The sequence below is a fragment of the Syngnathus leptorhynchus genome, unplaced genomic scaffold (assembly GCF_054491065.1).
Source record: "Syngnathus leptorhynchus isolate UIUO unplaced genomic scaffold, UIUO_Slep HiC_scaffold_25, whole genome shotgun sequence".
NCBI classification, from domain to species: domain Eukaryota; kingdom Metazoa; phylum Chordata; class Actinopteri; order Syngnathiformes; family Syngnathidae; genus Syngnathus; species Syngnathus leptorhynchus.
This window is the reverse complement of record NW_028231992.1, coordinates 2,161,023-2,184,830: the sequence shown is the minus strand read 5'-3', so window position 1 is coordinate 2,184,830 and position 23,808 is coordinate 2,161,023.

The following is a 23,808-nucleotide window of genomic DNA, read 5'->3' as shown; positions in this document are numbered from 1 at the left end:
ATAAAATTTAAAACGCGTGTAAAACATAAATCAAACGATGAAATTGGTTATTTCTTCATGTATAATGATCAACTCGATACTCCCTAGCCCCCAACAGCCTTTTTTTTCATAACACTTTAACCAGAGTGACGGGAGAGCGGCATTTCAGAAAACGTGCTTATCTCGGCGAGAAAAAGCGATTTCGGCAATAAAATTTAAAACGCGTGTAAAACATAAACCAAACGATGAAATTGGTTACTTCTTCATGTATAATGATCAACTCGATACTCCCTAGCCCCCAACAGCCTTTTTTTTCATAACACTTTAACCAGAGTGACGGGAGAGCGGCATTTCAGAAAACGTGCTTATCTCGGCGAGAAAAAGCGATTTCGGCAATAAAATTTAAAACGCGTGTAAAACATAAACCAAACGATGAAATTGGTTATTTCTTCATGTATAATGATCAACTCGAGTCGAGCTCCAGGGAGAGAGGCTGATTTTTCGCTTTTTGAGGCCGACCGACGAACCGGCGCGGGGCGGACTCAAAAGCCCGCAGAGCCGTAGGCACTTAGAAAAGTTTCGCCTTTGGCTGTGAGCTCCAGGGGGAGAGGCTGGTTTTGCGTTATTTTAGGCCGGCTGGAGAACCGGCGCGGGTCGGACGCACAATCCCCGCAGAGCCGTGGGCACTTAGAAAATTTTTGCCAAGTTGGCTCTGAGCGCCTGGTACCTAATATGGAAGTATAGAGGCCGACTTTCGGGCAAGATCACGCCGCGTTAGGCTTCCAGGACCCCGGCTAAGCAATTTTACCGGGCCGCCCGGTTCTTTTTTTGAACCAGCCCGGTTCTTTTTACACTTCCAGCTGGAGCTCAGCAGCGGCTTTTTGGAAAAGATCACGCCGTGTTAGGCTTCCAGAGCCCCGGCTAAGCAATTTTACCGGGTCGCCCGGTTCTTTTTTTTAACCAGCCCGGTTCTTTTTACACTTCCAGCTGGATTTCAGCAGCGGCTTTTTGGACAAGATCACGCCGTGTTAGGCTTCCAGAGCCCCGGCTAAGCAATTTTACCGGGTCGCCCGGTTCTTTTTTTAACCAGCCCGGTTCTTTTTACACTTCCAGCTGGAGCTCAGCATCGTGTAAAACATAAACCAAACGATGAAATTGGTTATTTCTTCATGTATAATGATCAACTCGATACTCCCTAGCCCCCAACAGCCTTTTTTTTCATAACACTTTAACCAGAGTGACGGGAGAGCGGCATTTCAGAAAACGTGCTTATCTCGGCGAGAAAAAGCGATTTCGGCAATAAAATTTAAAACGCGTGTAAAACATAAACCAAACGATGAAATTGGTTATTTCTTCATGTATAATGATCAACTCGATACTCCCTAGCCCCCAACAGCCTTTTTTTTCATAACACTTTAACCAGAGTGACGGGAGAGCGGCATTTCAGAAAACGTGCTTATCTCGGCGAGAAAAAGCGATTTCGGCAATAAAATTTAAAACGCGTGTAAAACATAAACCAAACGATGAAATTGGTTATTTCTTCATGTATAATGATCAACTCGATACTCCCTAGCCCCCAACAGCCTTTTTTTTCATAACACTTTAACCAGAGTGACGGGAGAGCGGCATTTCAGAAAACGTGCTTATCTCGGCGAGAAAAAGCGATTTCGGCAATAAAATTTAAAACGCGTGTAAAACATAAACCAAACGATGAAATTGGTTATTTCTTCATGTATAATGATCAACTCGATACTCCCTAGCCCCCAACAGCCTTTTTTTTCATAACACTTTAACCAGAGTGACGGGAGAGCGGCATTTCAGAAAACGTGCTTATCTCGGCGAGAAAAAGCGATTTCGGCAATAAAATTTAAAACGCGTGTAAAACATAAACCAAACGATGAAATTGGTTATTTCTTCATGTATAATGATCAACTCGATACTCCCTAGCCCCCAACAGCCTTTTTTTTCATAACACTTTAACCAGAGTGACGGGAGAGCGGCATTTCAGAAAACGTGCTTATCTCGGCGAGAAAAAGCGATTTCGGCAATACAATTTAAAACGCGTGTAAAACATAAACCAAACGATGAAATTGGTTATTTCTTCATGTATAATGATCAACTCGATACTCCCTAGCCCCCAACAGCCTTTTTTTTCCATAACACTTTAACCAGAGTGACGGGAGAGCGGCATTTCAGAAAACGTGCTTATCTCGGCGAGAAAAAGCGATTTCGGCAATAAAATTTAAAACGCGTGTAAAACATAAACCAAACGATGAAATTGGTTATTTCTTCATGCATAATGATCAACTCGATACTCCCTAGCCCCCAGCAGCCTTTTTTTTCATAACACTTTAACCAGAGTGACGGGAGAGCGGCATTTCAGAAAACGTGCTTATCTCGGCGAGAAAAAGCGATTTCGGCAATAAAATTTAAAACGCGTGTAAAACATAAACCAAACGATGAAATTGGTTATTTCTTCATGTATAATGATCAACTCGATACTCCCTAGCCCCCAACAGCCTTTTTTTTCATAACACTTTAACCAGAGTGACGGGAGAGCGGCATTTCAGAAAACGTGCTTATCTCGGCGAGAAAAAGCGATTTCGGCAATAAAATTTAAAACGCGTGTAAAACATAAACCAAACGATGAAATTGGTTATTTCTTCATGTATAATGATCAACTCGATACTCCCTAGCCCCCAACAGCCTTTTTTTTCATAACACTTTAACCAGAGTGACGGGAGAGCGGCATTTCAGAAAACGTGCTTATCTCGGCGAGAAAAAGCGATTTCGGCAATAAAATTTAAAACGCGTGTAAAACATAAACCAAACGATGAAATTGGTTATTTCTTCATGTATAATGATCAACTCGATACTCCCTAGCCCCCAACAGCCTTTTTTTCATAACACTTTAACCAGAGTGACGGGAGAGCGGCATTTCAGAAAACGTGCTTATCTCGGCGAGAAAAAGCGATTTCGGCAATAAAATTTAAAACGCGTGTAAAACATAAACCAAACGATGAAATTGGTTATTTCTTCATGTATAATGATCAACTCGATACTCCCTAGCCCCCAACAGCCTTTTTTTTCATAACACTTTAACCAGAGTGACGGGAGAGCGGCATTTCAGAAAACGTGCTTATCTCGGCGAGAAAAAGCGATTTCGGCAATAAAATTTAAAACGCGTGTAAAACATAAACCAAACGATGAAATTGGTTATTTCTTCATGTATAATGATCAACTCGATACTCCCTAGCCCCCAACAGCCTTTTTTTTCATAACACTTTAACCAGAGTGACGGGAGAGCGGCATTTCAGAAAACGTGCTTATCTCGGCGAGAAAAAGCGATTTCGGCAATAAAATTTAAAACGCGTGTAAAACATAAACCAAACGATGAAATTGGTTATTTCTTCATGTATAATGATCAACTCGAGTCGAGCTCCAGGGAGAGAGGCTGATTTTTCGCTTTTTGAGGCCGACCGACGAACCGGCGCGGGGCGGACTCAAAAGCCCGCAGAGCCGTAGGCACTTAGAAAAGTTTCGCCTTTGGCTGTGAGCTCCAGGGGGAGAGGCTGGTTTTGCGTTATTTTAGGCCGGCTGGAGAACCGGCGCGGGTCGGACGCACAATCCCCGCAGAGCCGTGGGCACTTAGAAAATTTTTGCCAAGTTGGCTCTGAGCGCCTGGTACCTAATATGGAAGTATAGAGGCCGACTTTCGGGCAAGATCACGCCGCGTTAGGCTTCCAGGACCCCGGCTAAGCAATTTTACCGGGCCGCCCGGTTCTTTTTTTGAACCAGCCCGGTTCTTTTTACACTTCCAGCTGGAGCTCAGCAGCGGCTTTTTGCGCAAGATCACGCCGGGTTAGGCTTCCAGGACCTCGGCTAAGCAATTCTACCGGGCCGCCCGGTTCTTTTTTTGAACCAGCCCGGTTCTTTTTACACTTCCAGCTGGAGCTCACGAGCGGCTTTTTGGACAAGATCACGCCGTGTTAGGCTTCCAGAGCCCCGGCTAAGCAATTTTACCGGCCCGCCCGGTTCTTTTTTTTAACCAGCCCGGTTCTTTTTACACTTCCAGCTGGAGCTCAGCATCGTGTAAAACATAAACCAAACGATGAAATTGGTTATTTCTTCATGTATAATGATCAACTCGATACTCCCTAGCCCCCAACAGCCTTTTTTTTCATAACACTTTAACCAGAGTGACGGGAGAGCGGCATTTCAGAAAACGTGCTTATCTCGGCGAGAAAAAGCGATTTCGGCAATAAAATTTAAAACGCGTGTAAAACATAAACCAAACGATGAAATTGGTTATTTCTTCATGTATAATGATCAACTCGATACTCCCTAGCCCCCAACAGCCTTTTTTTTCATAACACTTTAACCAGAGTGACGGGAGAGCGGCATTTCAGAAAACGTGCTTATCTCGGCGAGAAAAAGCGATTTCGGCAATAAAATTTAAAACGCGTGTAAAACATAAATCAAACGATGAAATTGGTTATTTCTTCATGTATAATGATCAACTCGATACTCCCTAGCCCCCAACAGCCTTTTTTTTCATAACACTTTAACCAGAGTGACGGGAGAGCGGCATTTCAGAAAACGTGCTTATCTCGGCGAGAAAAAGAGATTTCGGCAATAAAATTTAAAACGCGTGTAAAACATAAACCAAACGATGAAATTGGTTATTTCTTCATGTATAATGATCAACTCGATACTCCCTAGCCCCCAACAGCCTTTTTTTTCATAACACTTTAACCAGAGTGACGGGAGAGCGGCATTTCAGAAAACGTGCTTATCTCGGCGAGAAAAAGCGATTTCGGCAATAAAATTTAAAACGCGTGTAAAACATAAACCAAACGATGAAATTGGTTATTTCTTCATGTATAATGATCAACTCGATACTCCCTAGCCCCCAACAGCCTTTTTTTTTCATAACACTTTAACCACAGTGACGGGAGAGCGGCATTTCAGAAAACGTGCTTATCTCGGCGAGAAAAAGCGATTTCAGCAATAAAATTTAAAACGCGTGTAAAACATAAACCAAACGATGAAATTGGTTATTTCTTCATGTATAATGATCAACTCGATACTCCCTAGCCCCCAACAGCCTTTTTTTTCATAACACTTTAACCAGAGTGACGGGAGAGCGGCATTTCAGAAAACGTGCTTATCTCGGCGAGAAAAAGCGATTTCGGCAATAAAATTTAAAACGCGTGTAAAACATAAACCAAACGATGAAATTGGTTATTTCTTCATGTATAATGATCAACTCGATACTCCCTAGCCCCCAACAGCCTTTTTTTTCATAACACTTTAACCAGAGTGACGGGAGAGCGGCATTTCAGAAAACGTGCTTATCTCGGCGAGAAAAAGCGATTTCGGCAATAAAATTTAAAACGCGTGTAAAACATAAACCAAACGATGAAATTGGTTATTTCTTCATGTATAATGATCAACTCGATACTCCCTAGCCCCCAACAGCCTTTTTTTTCATAACACTTTAACCAGAGTGACGGGAGAGCGGCATTTCAGAAAACGTGCTTATCTCGGCGAGAAAAAGCGATTTCGGCAATAAAATTTAAAACGCGTGTAAAACATAAACCAAACGATGAAATTGGTTATTTCTTCATGTATAATGATCAACTCGATACTCCCTAGCCCCCAACAGCCTTTTTTTTCATAACACTTTAACCAGAGTGACGGGAGAGCGGCATTTCAGAAAACGTGCTTATCTCGGCGAGAAAAAGCGATTTCGGCAATAAAATTTAAAACGCGTGTAAAACATAAACCAAACGATGAAATTGGTTATTTCTTCATGTATAATGATCAACTCGATACTCCCTAGCCCCCAACAGCCTTTTTTTTCATAACACTTTAACCAGAGTGACGGGAGAGCGGCATTTCAGAAAACGTGCTTATCTCGGCGAGAAAAAGCGATTTCGGCAATAAAATTTAAAACGCGTGTAAAACATAAACCAAACGATGAAATTGGTTATTTCTTCATGTATAATGATCAACTCGATACTCCCTAGCCCCCAACAGCCTTTTTTTTCATAACACTTTAACCAGAGTGACGGGAGAGCGGCATTTCAGAAAACGTGCTTATCTCGGCGAGAAAAAGCGATTTCGGCAATAAAATTTAAAACGCGTGTAAAACATAAACCAAACGATGAAATTGGTTATTTCTTCATGTATAATGATCAACTCGATACTCCCTAGCCCCCAACAGCCTTTTTTTTCATAACACTTTAACCAGAGTGACGGGAGAGCGGCATTTCAGAAAACGTGCTTATCTCGGCGAGAAAAAGCGATTTCGGCAATACAATTTAAAACGCGTGTAAAACATAAACCAAACGATGAAATTGGTTATTTCTTCATGTATAATGATCAACTCGATACTCCCTAGCCCCCAACAGCCTTTTTTTTCCATAACACTTTAACCAGAGTGACGGGAGAGCGGCATTTCAGAAAACGTGCTTATCTCGGCGAGAAAAAGCGATTTCGGCAATAAAATTTAAAACGCGTGTAAAACATAAACCAAACGATGAAATTGGTTATTTCTTCATGCATAATGATCAACTCGATACTCCCTAGCCCCCAGCAGCCTTTTTTTTCATAACACTTTAACCAGAGTGACGGGAGAGCGGCATTTCAGAAAACGTGCTTATCTCGGCGAGAAAAAGCGATTTCGGCAATAAAATTTAAAACGCGTGTAAAACATAAACCAAACGATGAAATTGGTTATTTCTTCATGTATAATGATCAACTCGAGTCGAGCTCCAGGGAGAGAGGCTGATTTTTCGCTTTTTGAGGCCGACCGACGAACCGGCGCGGGGCGGACTCAAAAGCCCGCAGAGCCGTAGGCACTTAGAAAAGTTTCGCCTTTGGCTGTGAGCTCCAGGGGGAGAGGCTGGTTTTACGTTATTTTAGGCCGGCTGGAGAACCGGCGCGGGTCGGACGCACAATCCCCGCAGAGCCGTGGGCACTTAGAAAATTTTTGCCAAGTTGGCTCTGAGCGCCTGGTACCTAATATGGAAGTATAGAGGCCGACTTTCGGGCAAGATCACGCCGCGTTAGGCTTCCAGGGCCCCGGCTAAGCAATTTTACCGGGCCGCCCGGTTCTTTTTTTGAACCAGCCCGGTTCTTTTTACACTTCCAGCTGGAGCTCAGCAGCGGCTTTTTGCGCAAGATCACGCCGGGTTAGGCTTCCAGGACCTCGGCTAAGCAATTCTACCGGGCCGCCCGGTTCTTTTTTTGAACCAGCCCGGTTCTTTTTACACTTCCAGCTGGAGCTCACGAGCGGCTTTTTGGACAAGATCACGCCGTGTTAGGCTTCCAGAGCCCCGGCTAAGCAATTTTACCGGCCCGCCCGGTTCTTTTTTTTAACCAGCCCGGTTCTTTTTACACTTCCAGCTGGAGCTCAGCAGCGGGTTTTTGGACAAGATCACGCCGTGTTAGGCTTCCAGAGCCCCGGCTAAGCAATTTTACAGGGTCGCCCGGTTCTTTTTTTTAACCAGCCCGGTTTTTTTTACACTTCCAGCTGGAGCTCAGCAGCAGCTTTATGCACAGTATCACGCCGGGTTAGGCTTCCAGAGCCCCGGCTAAGCAATTTTACCGGGCCGCCCGGTTCTTTTTTTTAACCAGCCCGGTTCTTTTTACACTTCCAGCTGGAGCTCAGCAGCGGCTTTTTGGAAAAGATCACGCCGTGTTAGGCTTCCAGAGCCCCGGCTAAGCAATTTTACCGGGTCGCCCGGTTCTTTTTTTTAACCAGCCCGGTTCTTTTTACACTTCCAGCTGGATTTCAGCAGCGGCTTTTTGGACAAGATCACGCCGTGTTAGGCTTCCAGAGCCCCGGCTAAGCAATTTTACCGGGTCGCCCGGTTCTTTTTTTAACCAGCCCGGTTCTTTTTACACTTCCAGCTGGAGCTCAGCATCGTGTAAAACATAAACCAAACGATGAAATTGGTTATTTCTTCATGTATAATGATCAACTCGATACTCCCTAGCCCCCAACAGCCTTTTTTTTCATAACACTTTAACCAGAGTGACGGGAGAGCGGCATTTCAGAAAACGTGCTTATCTCGGCGAGAAAAAGCGATTTCGGCAATAAAATTTAAAACGCGTGTAAAACATAAACCAAACGATGAAATTGGTTATTTCTTCATGTATAATGATCAACTCGATACTCCCTAGCCCCCAACAGCCTTTTTTTTTCATAACACTTTAACCAGAGTGACGGGAGAGCGGCATTTCAGAAAACGTGCTTATCTCGGCGAGAAAAAGCGATTTCGGCAATAAAATTTAAAACGCGTGTAAAACATAAACCAAACGATGAAATTGGTTATTTCTTCATGTATAATGATCAACTCGATACTCCCTAGCCCCCAACAGCCTTTTTTTTCATAACACTTTAACCAGAGTGACGGGAGAGCGGCATTTCAGAAAACGTGCTTATCTCGGCGAGAAAAAGCGATTTCGGCAATAAAATTTAAAACGCGTGTAAAACATAAATCAAACGATGAAATTGGTTATTTCTTCATGTATAATGATCAACTCGATACTCCCTAGCCCCCAACAGCCTTTTTTTTCATAACACTTTAACCAGAGTGACGGGAGAGCGGCATTTCAGAAAACGTGCTTATCTCGGCGAGAAAAAGCGATTTCGGCAATAAAATTTAAAACGCGTGTAAAACATAAACCAAACGATGAAATTGGTTACTTCTTCATGTATAATGATCAACTCGATACTCCCTAGCCCCCAACAGCCTTTTTTTTCATAACACTTTAACCAGAGTGACGGGAGAGCGGCATTTCAGAAAACGTGCTTATCTCGGCGAGAAAAAGCGATTTCGGCAATAAAATTTAAAACGCGTGTAAAACATAAACCAAACGATGAAATTGGTTATTTCTTCATGTATAATGATCAACTCGAGTCGAGCTCCAGGGAGAGAGGCTGATTTTTCGCTTTTTGAGGCCGACCGACGAACCGGCGCGGGGCGGACTCAAAAGCCCGCAGAGCCGTAGGCACTTAGAAAAGTTTCGCCTTTGGCTGTGAGCTCCAGGGGGAGAGGCTGGTTTTGCGTTATTTTAGGCCGGCTGGAGAACCGGCGCGGGTCGGACGCACAATCCCCGCAGAGCCGTGGGCACTTAGAAAATTTTTGCCAAGTTGGCTCTGAGCGCCTGGTACCTAATATGAAAGTATAGAGGCCGACTTTCGGGCAAGATCACGCCGCGTTAGGCTTCCAGGACCCCGGCTAAGCAATTTTACCGGGCCGCCCGGTTCTTTTTTTGAACCAGCCCGGTTCTTTTTACACTTCCAGCTGGAGCTCAGCAGCGGCTTTTTGGAAAAGATCACGCCGTGTTAGGCTTCCAGAGCCCCGGCTAAGCAATTTTACCGGGTCGCCCGGTTCTTTTTTTTAACCAGCCCGGTTCTTTTTACACTTCCAGCTGGATTTCAGCAGCGGCTTTTTGGACAAGATCACGCCGTGTTAGGCTTCCAGAGCCCCGGCTAAGCAATTTTACCGGGTCGCCCGGTTCTTTTTTTAACCAGCCCGGTTCTTTTTACACTTCCAGCTGGAGCTCAGCATCGTGTAAAACATAAACCAAACGATGAAATTGGTTATTTCTTCATGTATAATGATCAACTCGATACTCCCTAGCCCCCAACAGCCTTTTTTTTTCATAACACTTTAACCAGAGTGACGGGAGAGCGGCATTTCAGAAAACGTGCTTATCTCGGCGAGAAAAAGCGATTTCGGCAATAAAATTTAAAACGCGTGTAAAACATAAACCAAACGATGAAATTGGTTATTTCTTCATGTATAATGATCAACTCGATACTCCCTAGCCCCCAACAGCCTTTTTTTTCATAACACTTTAACCAGAGTGACGGGAGAGCGGCATTTCAGAAAACGTGCTTATCTCGGCGAGAAAAAGCGATTTCGGCAATAAAATTTAAAACGCGTGTAAAACATAAACCAAACGATGAAATTGGTTATTTCTTCATGTATAATGATCAACTCGATACTCCCTAGCCCCCAACAGCCTTTTTTTTCATAACACTTTAACCAGAGTGACGGGAGAGCGGCATTTCAGAAAACGTGCTTATCTCGGCGAGAAAAAGCGATTTCGGCAATAAAATTTAAAACGCGTGTAAAACATAAATCAAACGATGAAATTGGTTATTTCTTCATGTATAATGATCAACTCGATACTCCCTAGCCCCCAACAGCCTTTTTTTTCATAACACTTTAACCAGAGTGACGGGAGAGCGGCATTTCAGAAAACGTGCTTATCTCGGCGAGAAAAAGCGATTTCGGCAATAAAATTTAAAACGCGTGTAAAACATAAACCAAACGATGAAATTGGTTACTTCTTCATGTATAATGATCAACTCGATACTCCCTAGCCCCCAACAGCCTTTTTTTTCATAACACTTTAACCAGAGTGACGGGAGAGCGGCATTTCAGAAAACGTGCTTATCTCGGCGAGAAAAAGCGATTTCGGCAATAAAATTTAAAACGCGTGTAAAACATAAACCAAACGATGAAATTGGTTATTTCTTCATGTATAATGATCAACTCGAGTCGAGCTCCAGGGAGAGAGGCTGATTTTTCGCTTTTTGAGGCCGACCGACGAACCGGCGCGGGGCGGACTCAAAAGCCCGCAGAGCCGTAGGCACTTAGAAAAGTTTCGCCTTTGGCTGTGAGCTCCAGGGGGAGAGGCTGGTTTTGCGTTATTTTAGGCCGGCTGGAGAACCGGCGCGGGTCGGACGCACAATCCCCGCAGAGCCGTGGGCACTTAGAAAATTTTTGCCAAGTTGGCTCTGAGCGCCTGGTACCTAATATGGAAGTATAGAGGCCGACTTTCGGGCAAGATCACGCCGCGTTAGGCTTCCAGGACCCCGGCTAAGCAATTTTACCGGGCCGCCCGGTTCTTTTTTTGAACCAGCCCGGTTCTTTTTACACTTCCAGCTGGAGCTCAGCAGCGGCTTTTTGCGCAAGATCACGCCGGGTTAGGCTTCCAGGACCTCGGCTAAGCAATTCTACCGGGCCGCCCGGTTCTTTTTTTGAACCAGCCCGGTTCTTTTTACACTTCCAGCTGGAGCTCACGAGCGGCTTTTTGGACAAGATCACGCCGTGTTAGGCTTCCAGAGCCCCGGCTAAGCAATTTTACCGGCCCGCCCGGTTCTTTTTTTTAACAAGCCCGGTTCTTTTTACACTTCCAGCTGGAGCTCAGCATCGTGTAAAACATAAACCAAACGATGAAATTGGTTATTTCTTCATGTATAATGATCAACTCGATACTCCCTAGCCCCCAACAGCCTTTTTTTTCATAACACTTTAACCAGAGTGACGGGAGAGCGGCATTTCAGAAAACGTGCTTATCTCGGCGAGAAAAAGCGATTTCGGCAATAAAATTTAAAACGCGTGTAAAACATAAACCAAACGATGAAATTGGTTATTTCTTCATGTATAATGATCAACTCGATACTCCCTAGCCCCCAACAGCCTTTTTTTTCATAACACTTTAACCAGAGTGACGGGAGAGCGGCATTTCAGAAAACGTGCTTATCTCGGCGAGAAAAAGCGATTTCGGCAATAAAATTTAAAACGCGTGTAAAACATAAATCAAACGATGAAATTGGTTATTTCTTCATGTATAATGATCAACTCGATACTCCCTAGCCCCCAACAGCCTTTTTTTTCATAACACTTTAACCAGAGTGACGGGAGAGCGGCATTTCAGAAAACGTGCTTATCTCGGCGAGAAAAAGAGATTTCGGCAATAAAATTTAAAACGCGTGTAAAACATAAACCAAACGATGAAATTGGTTATTTCTTCATGTATAATGATCAACTCGATACTCCCTAGCCCCCAACAGCCTTTTTTTTCATAACACTTTAACCAGAGTGACGGGAGAGCGGCATTTCAGAAAACGTGCTTATCTCGGCGAGAAAAAGCGATTTCGGCAATAAAATTTAAAACGCGTGTAAAACATAAACCAAACGATGAAATTGGTTATTTCTTCATGTATAATGATCAACTCGATACTCCCTAGCCCCCAACAGCCTTTTTTTTTCATAACACTTTAACCACAGTGACGGGAGAGCGGCATTTCAGAAAACGTGCTTATCTCGGCGAGAAAAAGCGATTTCAGCAATAAAATTTAAAACGCGTGTAAAACATAAACCAAACGATGAAATTGGTTATTTCTTCATGTATAATGATCAACTCGATACTCCCTAGCCCCCAACAGCCTTTTTTTTCACAACACTTTAACCAGAGTGACGGGAGAGCGGCATTTCAGAAAACGTGCTTATCTCGGCGAGAAAAAGCGATTTCGGCAATAAAATTTAAAACGCGTGTAAAACATAAACCAAACGATGAAATTGGTTATTTCTTCATGTATAATGATCAACTCGATACTCCCTAGCCCCCAACAGCCTTTTTTTTCATAACACTTTAACCAGAGTGACGGGAGAGCGGCATTTCAGAAAACGTGCTTATCTCGGCGAGAAAAAGCGATTTCGGCAATAAAATTTAAAACGCGTGTAAAACATAAACCAAACGATGAAATTGGTTATTTCTTCATGTATAATGATCAACTCGATACTCCCTAGCCCCCAACAGCCTTTTTTTTCATAACACTTTAACCAGAGTGACGGGAGAGCGGCATTTCAGAAAACGTGCTTATCTCGGCGAGAAAAAGCGATTTCGGCAATAAAATTTAAAACGCGTGTAAAACATAAACCAAACGATGAAATTGGTTATTTCTTCATGTATAATGATCAACTCGATACTCCCTAGCCCCCAACAGCCTTTTTTTTTATAACACTTTAACCAGAGTGACGGGAGAGCGGCATTTCAGAAAACGTGCTTATCTCGGCGAGAAAAAGCGATTTCGGCAATAAAATTTAAAACGCGTGTAAAACATAAACCAAACGATGAAATTGGTTATTTCTTCATGTATAATGATCAACTCGATACTCCCTAGCCCCCAACAGCCTTTTTTTTCATAACACTTTAACCAGAGTGACGGGAGAGCGGCATTTCAGAAAACGTGCTTATCTCGGCGAGAAAAAGCGATTTCGGCAATAAAATTTAAAACGCGTGTAAAACATAAACCAAACGATGAAATTGGTTATTTCTTCATGTATAATGATCAACTCGATACTCCCTAGCCCCCAACAGCCTTTTTTTTCATAACACTTTAACCAGAGTGACGGGAGAGCGGCATTTCAGAAAACGTGCTTATCTCGGCGAGAAAAAGCGATTTCGGCAATAAAATTTAAAACGCGTGTAAAACATAAACCAAACGATGAAATTGGTTATTTCTTCATGTATAATGATCAACTCGATACTCCCTAGCCCCCAACAGCCTTTTTTTTCATAACACTTTAACCAGAGTGACGGGAGAGCGGCATTTCAGAAAACGTGCTTATCTCGGCGAGAAAAAGCGATTTCGGCAATACAATTTAAAACGCGTGTAAAACATAAACCAAACGATGAAATTGGTTATTTCTTCATGTATAATGATCAACTCGATACTCCCTAGCCCCCAACAGCCTTTTTTTTCCATAACACTTTAACCAGAGTGACGGGAGAGCGGCATTTCAGAAAACGTGCTTATCTCGGCGAGAAAAAGCGATTTCGGCAATAAAATTTAAAACGCGTGTAAAACATAAACCAAACGATGAAATTGGTTATTTCTTCATGCATAATGATCAACTCGATACTCCCTAGCCCCCAGCAGCCTTTTTTTTCATAACACTTTAACCAGAGTGACGGGAGAGCGGCATTTCAGAAAACGTGCTTATCTCGGCGAGAAAAAGCGATTTCGGCAATAAAATTTAAAACGCGTGTAAAACATAAACCAAACGATGAAATTGGTTATTTCTTCATGTATAATGATCAACTCGAGTCGAGCTCCAGGGAGAGAGGCTGATTTTTCGCTTTTTGAGGCCGACCGACGAACCGGCGCGGGGCGGACTCAAAAGCCCGCAGAGCCGTAGGCACTTAGAAAAGTTTCGCCTTTGGCTGTGAGCTCCAGGGGGAGAGGCTGGTTTTACGTTATTTTAGGCCGGCTGGAGAACCGGCGCGGGTCGGACGCACAATCCCCGCAGAGCCGTGGGCACTTAGAAAATTTTTGCCAAGTTGGCTCTGAGCGCCTGGTACCTAATATGGAAGTATAGAGGCCGACTTTCGGGCAAGATCACGCCGCGTTAGGCTTCCAGGGCCCCGGCTAAGCAATTTTACCGGGCCGCCCGGTTCTTTTTTTGAACCAGCCCGGTTCTTTTTACACTTCCAGCTGGAGCTCAGCAGCGGCTTTTTGCGCAAGATCACGCCGGGTTAGGCTTCCAGGACCTCGGCTAAGCAATTCTACCGGGCCGCCCGGTTCTTTTTTTGAACCAGCCCGGTTCTTTTTACACTTCCAGCTGGAGCTCACGAGCGGCTTTTTGGACAAGATCACGCCGTGTTAGGCTTCCAGAGCCCCGGCTAAGCAATTTTACCGGCCCGCCCGGTTCTTTTTTTTAACCAGCCCGGTTCTTTTTACACTTCCAGCTGGAGCTCAGCAGCGGGTTTTTGGACAAGATCACGCCGTGTTAGGCTTCCAGAGCCCCGGCTAAGCAATTTTACAGGGTCGCCCGGTTCTTTTTTTTAACCAGCCCGGTTTTTTTTACACTTCCAGCTGGAGCTCAGCAGCAGCTTTATGCACAGTATCACGCCGGGTTAGGCTTCCAGAGCCCCGGCTAAGCAATTTTACCGGGCCGCCCGGTTCTTTTTTTTAACCAGCCCGGTTCTTTTTACACTTCCAGCTGGAGCTCAGCAGCGGCTTTTTGGAAAAGATCACGCCGTGTTAGGCTTCCAGAGCCCCGGCTAAGCAATTTTACCGGGTCGCCCGGTTCTTTTTTTTAACCAGCCCGGTTCTTTTTACACTTCCAGCTGGATTTCAGCAGCGGCTTTTTGGACAAGATCACGCCGTGTTAGGCTTCCAGAGCCCCGGCTAAGCAATTTTACCGGGTCGCCCGGTTCTTTTTTTAACCAGCCCGGTTCTTTTTACACTTCCAGCTGGAGCTCAGCATCGTGTAAAACATAAACCAAACGATGAAATTGGTTATTTCTTCATGTATAATGATCAACTCGATACTCCCTAGCCCCCAACAGCCTTTTTTTTCATAACACTTTAACCAGAGTGACGGGAGAGCGGCATTTCAGAAAACGTGCTTATCTCGGCGAGAAAAAGCGATTTCGGCAATAAAATTTAAAACGCGTGTAAAACATAAACCAAACGATGAAATTGGTTATTTCTTCATGTATAATGATCAACTCGATACTCCCTAGCCCCCAACAGCCTTTTTTTTCATAACACTTTAACCAGAGTGACGGGAGAGCGGCATTTCAGAAAACGTGCTTATCTCGGCGAGAAAAAGCGATTTCGGCAATAAAATTTAAAACGCGTGTAAAACATAAACCAAACGATGAAATTGGTTATTTCTTCATGTATAATGATCAACTCGATACTCCCTAGCCCCCAACAGCCTTTTTTTTCATAACACTTTAACCAGAGTGACGGGAGAGCGGCATTTCAGAAAACGTGCTTATCTCGGCGAGAAAAAGCGATTTCGGCAATAAAATTTAAAACGCGTGTAAAACATAAATCAAACGATGAAATTGGTTATTTCTTCATGTATAATGATCAACTCGATACTCCCTAGCCCCCAACAGCCTTTTTTTTCATAACACTTTAACCAGAGTGACGGGAGAGCGGCATTTCAGAAAACGTGCTTATCTCGGCGAGAAAAAGCGATTTCGGCAATAAAATTTAAAACGCGTGTAAAACATAAACCAAACGATGAAATTGGTTATTTCTTCATGTATAATGATCAACTCGATACTCCCTAGCCCCCAACAGCCTTTTTTTTCATAACACTTTAACCAGAGTGACGGGAGAGCGGCATTTCAGAAAACGTGCTTATCTCGGCGAGAAAAAGCGATTTCGGCAATAAAATTTAAAACGCGTGTAAAACATAAACCAAACGATGAAATTGGTTATTTCTTCATGTATAATGATCAACTCGAGTCGAGCTCCAGGGAGAGAGGCTGATTTTTCGCTTTTTGAGGCCGACCGACGAACCGGCGCGGGGCGGACTCAAAAGCCCGCAGAGCCGTAGGCACTTAGAAAAGTTTCGCCTTTGGCTGTGAGCTCCAGGGGGAGAGGCTGGTTTTGCGTTATTTTAGGCCGGCTGGAGAACCGGCGCGGGTCGGACGCACAATCCCCGCAGAGCCGTGGGCACTTAGAAAATTTTTGCCAAGTTGGCTCTGAGCGCCTGGTACCTAATATGGAAGTATAGAGGCCGACTTTCGGGCAAGATCACGCCGCGTTAGGCTTCCAGGACCCCGGCTAAGCAATTTTACCGGGCCGCCCGGTTCTTTTTTTGAACCAGCCCGGTTCTTTTTACACTTCCAGCTGGAGCTCAGCAGCGGCTTTTTGCGCAAGATCACGCCGGGTTAGGCTTCCAGGACCTCGGCTAAGCAATTCTACCGGGCCGCCCGGTTCTTTTTTTGAACCAGCCCGGTTCTTTTTACACTTCCAGCTGGAGCTCACGAGCGGCTTTTTGGACAAGATCACGCCGTGTTAGGCTTCCAGAGCCCCGGCTAAGCAATTTTACCGGCCCGCCCGGTTCTTTTTTTTAACCAGCCCGGTTCTTTTTACACTTCCAGCTGGAGCTCAGCATCGTGTAAAACATAAACCAAACGATGAAATTGGTTATTTCTTCATGTATAATGATCAACTCGATACTCCCTAGCCCCCAACAGCCTTTTTTTTCATAACACTTTAACCAGAGTGACGGGAGAGCGGCATTTCAGAAAACGTGCTTATCTCGGCGAGAAAAAGCGATTTCGGCAATAAAATTTAAAACGCGTGTAAAACATAAACCAAACGATGAAATTGGTTATTTCTTCATGTATAATGATCAACTCGATACTCCCTAGCCCCCAACAGCCTTTTTTTTCATAACACTTTAACCAGAGTGACGGGAGAGCGGCATTTCAGAAAACGTGCTTATCTCGGCGAGAAAAAGCGATTTCGGCAATAAAATTTAAAACGCGTGTAAAACATAAATCAAACGATGAAATTGGTTATTTCTTCATGTATAATGATCAACTCGATACTCCCTAGCCCCCAACAGCCTTTTTTTTCATAACACTTTAACCAGAGTGACGGGAGAGCGGCATTTCAGAAAACGTGCTTATCTCGGCGAGAAAAAGAGATTTCGGCAATAAAATTTAAAACGCGTGTAAAACATAAACCAAACGATGAAATTGGTTATTTCTTCATGTATAATGATCAACTCGATACTCCCTAGCCCCCAACAGCCTTTTTTTTCATAACACTTTAACCAGAGTGACGGGAGAGCGGCATTTCAGAAAACGTGCTTATCTCGGCGAGAAAAAGCGATTTCGGCAATAAAATTTAAAACGCGTGTAAAACATAAACCAAACGATGAAATTGGTTATTTCTTAATGTATAATGATCAACTCGATACTCCCTAGCCCCCAACAGCCTTTTTTTTTCATAACACTTTAACCACAGTGACGGGAGAGCGGCATTTCAGAAAACGTGCTTATCTCGGCGAGAAAAAGCGATTTCAGCAATAAAATTTAAAACGCGTGTAAAACATAAACCAAACGATGAAATTGGTTATTTCTTCATGTATAATGATCAACTCGATACTCCCTAGCCCCCAACAGCCTTTTTTTTCACAACACTTTAACCAGAGTGACGGGAGAGCGGCATTTCAGAAAACGTGCTTATCTCGGCGAGAAAAAGCGATTTCGGCAATAAAATTTAAAACGCGTGTAAAACATAAACCAAACGATGAAATTGGTTATTTCTTCATGTATAATGATCAACTCGATACTCCCTAGCCCCCAACAGCCTTTTTTTTCATAACACTTTAACCAGAGTGACGGGAGAGCGGCATTTCAGAAAACGTGCTTATCTCGGCGAGAAAAAGCGATTTCGGCAATAAAATTTAAAACGCGTGTAAAACATAAACCAAACCATGAAATTGGTTATTTCTTCATGTATAATGATCAACTCGATACTCCCTAGCCCCCAACAGCCTTTTTTTTCATAACACTTTAACCAGAGTGACGGGAGAGCGGCATTTCAGAAAACGTGCTTATCTCGGCGAGAAAAAGCGATTTCGGCAATAAAATTTAAAACGCGTGTAAAACATAAACCAAACGATGAAATTGGTTATTTCTTCATGTATAATGATCAACTCGATACTCCCTAGCCCCCAACAGCCTTTTTTTTCATAACACTTTAACCAGAGTGACGGGAGAGCGGCATTTCAGAAAACGTGCTTATCTCGGCGAGAAAAAGCGATTTCGGCAATAAAATTTAAAACGCGTGTAAAACATAAACCAAACGATGAAATTGGTTATTTCTTCATGTATAATGATCAACTCGATACTCCCTAGCCCCCAACAGCCTTTTTTTTCATAACACTTTAACCAGAGTGACGGGAGAGCGGCATTTCAGAAAACGTGCTTATCTCGGCGAGAAAAAGCGATTTCGGCAATAAAATTTAAAACGCGTGTAAAACATAAACCAAACGATGAAATTGGTTATTTCTTCATGTATAATGATCAACTCGATACTCCCTAGCCCCCAACAGCCTTTTTTTTCATAACACTTTAACCAGAGTGACGGGAGAGCGGCATTTCAGAAAACGTGCTTATCTCGGCGAGAAAAAGCGATTTCGGCAATAAAATTTAAAACGCGTGTAAAACATAAACCAAACGATGAAATTGGTTATTTCTTCATGTATAATGATCAACTCGATACTCCCTAGCCCCCAACAGCCTTTTTTTTCATAACACTTTAACCAGAGTGACGGGAGAGCGGCATTTCAGAAAACGTGCTTATCTCGGCGAGAAAAAGCGATTTCGGCAATAAAATTTAAAACGCGTGTAAAACATAAACCAAACGATGAAATTGGTTATTTCTTCATGTATAATGATCAACTCGATACTCCCTAGCCCCCAACAGCCTTTTTTTTCATAACACTTTAACCAGAGTGACGGGAGAGCGGCATTTCAGAAAACGTGCTTATCTCGGCGAGAAAAAGCGATTTCGGCAATAAAATTTAAAACGCGTGTAAAACATAAATCAAACGATGAAATTGGTTATTTCTTCATGTATAATGATCAACTCGATACTCCCTAGCCCCCAACAGCCTTTTTTTTCATAACACTTTAACCAGAGTGACGGGAGAGCGGCATTTCAGAAAACGTGCTTATCTCGGCGAGAAAAAGCGATTTCGGCAATAAAATTTAAAACGCGTGTAAAACATAAACCAAACGATGAAATTGGTTATTTCTTCATGTATAATGATCAACTCGATACTCCCTAGCCCCCAACAGCCTTTTTTTTCATAACACTTTAACCAGAGTGACGGGAGAGCGGCATTTCAGAAAACGTGCTTATCTCGGCGAGAAAAAGCGATTTCGGCAATAAAATTTAAAACGCGTGTAAAACATAAACCAAACGATGAAATTGGTTATTTCTTCATGTATAATGATCAACTCGATACGCCCTAGCCCCCAACAGCCTTTTTTTTCATAACACTTTAACCAGAGTGACGGGAGAGCGGCATTTCAGAAAACGTGCTTATCTCGGCGAGAAAAAGCGATTTCGGCAATAAAATTTAAAACGCGTGTAAAACATAAACCAAACGATGAAATTGGTTATTTCTTCATGTATAATGATCAACTCGATACTCCCTAGCCCCCAACAGCCTTTTTTTTCATAACACTTTAACCAGAGTGACGGGAGAGCGGCATTTCAGAAAACGTGCTTATCTCGGCGAGAAAAAGCGATTTCGGCAATAAAATTTAAAACGCGTGTAAAACATAAACCAAACGATGAAATTGGTTATTTCTTCATGTATAATGATCAACTCGATACTCCCTAGCCCCCAACAGCCTTTTTTTTCATAACACTTTAACCAGAGTGACGGGAGAGCGGCATTTCAGAAAACGTGCTTATCTCGGCGAGAAAAAGCGATTTCGGCAATAAAATTTAAAACGCGTGTAAAACATAAATCAAACGATGAAATTGGTTATTTCTTCATGTATAATGATCAACTCGATACTCCCTAGCCCCCAACAGCCTTTTTTTTCATAACACTTTAACCAGAGTGACGGGAGAGCGGCATTTCAGAAAACGTGCTTATCTCGGCGAGAAAAAGCAATTTCGGCAATAAAATTTAAAACGCGTGTAAAACATAAACCAAACGATGAAATTGGTTATTTCTTCATGTATAATGATCAACTCGATACTCCCTAGCCCCCAACAGCCTTTTTTTTCATAACACTTTAACCAGAGTGACGGGAGAGCGGCATTTCAGAAAACGTGCTTATCTCGGCGAGAAAAAGCGATTTCGGCAATAAAATTTAAAACGCGTGTAAAACATAAACCAAACGATGAAATTGGTTATTTCTTCATGTATAATGATCAACTCGAGTCGAGCTCCAGGGAGAGAGGCTGATTTTTCGCTTTTTGAGGCCGACCGACGAACCGGCGCGGGGCGGACTCAAAAGCCCGCAGAGCCGTAGGCACTTAGAAAAGTTTCGCCTTTGGCTGTGAGCTCCAGGGGGAGAGGCTGGTTTTGCGTTATTTTAGGCCGGCTGGAGAACCGGCGCGGGTCGGACGCACAATCCCCGCAGAGCCGTGGGCACTTAGAAAATTTTTGCCAAGTTGGCTCTGAGCGCCTGGTACCTAATATGGAAGTATAGAGGCCGACTTTCGGGCAAGATCACGCCGCGTTAGGCTTCCAGGACCCCGGCTAAGCAATTTTACCGGGCCGCCCGGTTCTTTTTTTGAACCAGCCCGGTTCTTTTTACACTTCCAGCTGGAGCTCAGCAGCGGCTTTTTGCGCAAGATCACGCCGGGTTAGGCTTCCAGGACCTCGGCTAAGCAATTCTACCGGGCCGCCCGGTTCTTTTTTTGAACCAGCCCGGTTCTTTTTACACTTCCAGCTGGAGCTCACGAGCGGCTTTTTGGACAAGATCACGCCGTGTTAGGCTTCCAGAGCCCCGGCTAAGCAATTTTACCGGCCCGCCCGGTTCTTTTTTTTAACCAGCCCGGTTCTTTTTACACTTCCAGCTGGAGCTCAGCATCGTGTAAAACATAAACCAAACGATGAAATTGGTTATTTCTTCATGTATAATGATCAACTCGATACTCCCTAGCCCCCAACAGCCTTTTTTTTCATAACACTTTAACCAAAGTGACGGGAGAGCGGCATTTCAGAAAACGTGCTTATCTCGGCGAGAAAAAGCGATTTCGGCAATAAAATTTAAAACGCGTGTAAAACATAAACCAAACGATGAAATTGGTTATTTCTTCATGTATAATGATCAACTCGATACTCCCTAGCCCCCAACAGCCTTTTTTTTCATAACACTTTAACCAGAGTGACGGGAGAGCGGCATTTCAGAAAACGTGCTTATCTCGGCGAGAAAAAGCAATTTCGGCAATAAAATTTAAAACGCGTGTAAAACATAAATCAAACGATGAAATTGGTTATTTCTTCATGTATAATGATCAACTCGATACTCCCTAGCCCCCAACAGCCTTTTTTTTCATAACACTTTAACCAGAGTGACGGGAGAGCGGCATTTCAGAAAACGTGCTTATCTCGGCGAGAAAAAGAGATTTCGGCAATAAAATTTAAAACGCGTGTAAAACATAAACCAAACGATGAAATTGGTTATTTCTTCATGTATAATGATCAACTCGATACTCCCTAGCCCCCAACAGCCTTTTTTTTCATAACACTTTAACCAGAGTGACGGGAGAGCGGCATTTCAGAAAACGTGCTTATCTCGGCGAGAAAAAGCGATTTCGGCAATAAAATTTAAAACGCGTGTAAAACATAAACCAAACGATGAAATTGGTTATTTCTTCATGTATAATGATCAACTCGATACTCCCTAGCCCCCAACAGCCTTTTTTTTTCATAACACTTTAACCACAGTGACGGGAGAGCGGCATTTCAGAAAACGTGCTTATCTCGGCGAGAAAAAGCGATTTCAGCAATAAAATTTAAAACGCGTGTAAAACATAAACCAAACGATGAAATTGGTTATTTCTTCATGTATAATGATCAACTCGATACTCCCTAGCCCCCAACAGCCTTTTTTTTCATAACACTTTAACCAGAGTGACGGGAGAGCGGCATTTCAGAAAACGTGCTTATCTCGGCGAGAAAAAGCGATTTCGGCAATAAAATTTAAAACGCGTGTAAAACATAAACCAAACGATGAAATTGGTTATCTCTTCATGTATAATGATCAACTCGATACTCCCTAGCCCCCAACAGCCTTTTTTTTCATAACACTTTAACCAGAGTGACGGGAGAGCGGCATTTCAGAAAACGTGCTTATCTCGGCGAGAAAAAGCGATTTCGGCAATAAAATTTAAAACGCGTGTAAAACATAAACCAAACGATGAAATTGGTTATTTCTTCATGTATAATGATCAACTCGATACTCCCTAGCCCCCAACAGCCTTTTTTTTCATAACACTTTAACCAGAGTGACGGGAGAGCGGCATTTCAGAAAACGTGCTTATCTCGGCGAGAAAAAGCGATTTCGGCAATAAAATTTAAAACGCGTGTAAAACATAAACCAAACGATGAAATTGGTTATTTCTTCATGTATAATGATCAACTCGATACTCCCTAGCCCCCAACAGCCTTTTTTTTCATAACACTTTAACCAGAGTGACGGGAGAGCGGCATTTCAGAAAACGTGCTTATCTCGGCGAGAAAAAGCGATTTCGGCAATAAAATTTAAAACGCGTGTAAAACATAAACCAAACGATGAAATTGGTTATTTCTTCATGTATAATGATCAACTCGATACTCCCTAGCCCCCAACAGCCTTTTTTTTCATAACACTTTAACCAGAGTGACGGGAGAGCGGCATTTCAGAAAACGTGCTTATCTCGGCGAGAAAAAGCGATTTCGGCAATAAAATTTAAAACGCGTGTAAAACATAAACCAAACGATGAAATTGGTTATTTCTTCATGTATAATGATCAACTCGATACTCCCTAGCCCCCAACAGCCTTTTTTTTCATAACACTTTAACCAGAGTGACGGGAGAGCGGCATTTCAGAAAACGTGCTTATCTCGGCGAGAAAAAGCGATTTCGGCAATAAAATTTAAAACGCGTGTAAAACATAAACCAAACGATGAAATTGGTTATTTCTTCATGTATAATGATCAACTCGATACTCCCTAGCCCCCAACAGCCTTTTTTTTCATAACACTTTAACCAGAGTGACGGGAGAGCGGCATTTCAGAAAACGTGCTTATCTCGGCGAGAAAAAGCGATTTCGGCAATACAATTTAAAACGCGTGTAAAACATAAACCAAACGATGAAATTGGTTATTTCTTCATGTATAATGATCAACTCGATACTCCCTAGCCCCCAACAGCCTTTTTTTTCATAACACTTTAACCAGAGTGACGGGAGAGCGGCATTTCAGAAAACGTGCTTATCTCGGCGAGAAAAAGCGATTTCGGCAATAAAATTTAAAACGCGTGTAAAACGTAAACCAAACGATGAAATTGGTTATTTCTTCATGTATAATGATCAACTCGATACTCCCTAGCCCCCAACAGCCTTTTTTTTTCATAACACTTTAACCAGAGTGACGGGAGAGCGGCATTTCAGAAAACGTGCTTATCTCGGCGAGAAAAAGCGATTTCGGCAATAAAATTTAAAACGCGTGTAAAACA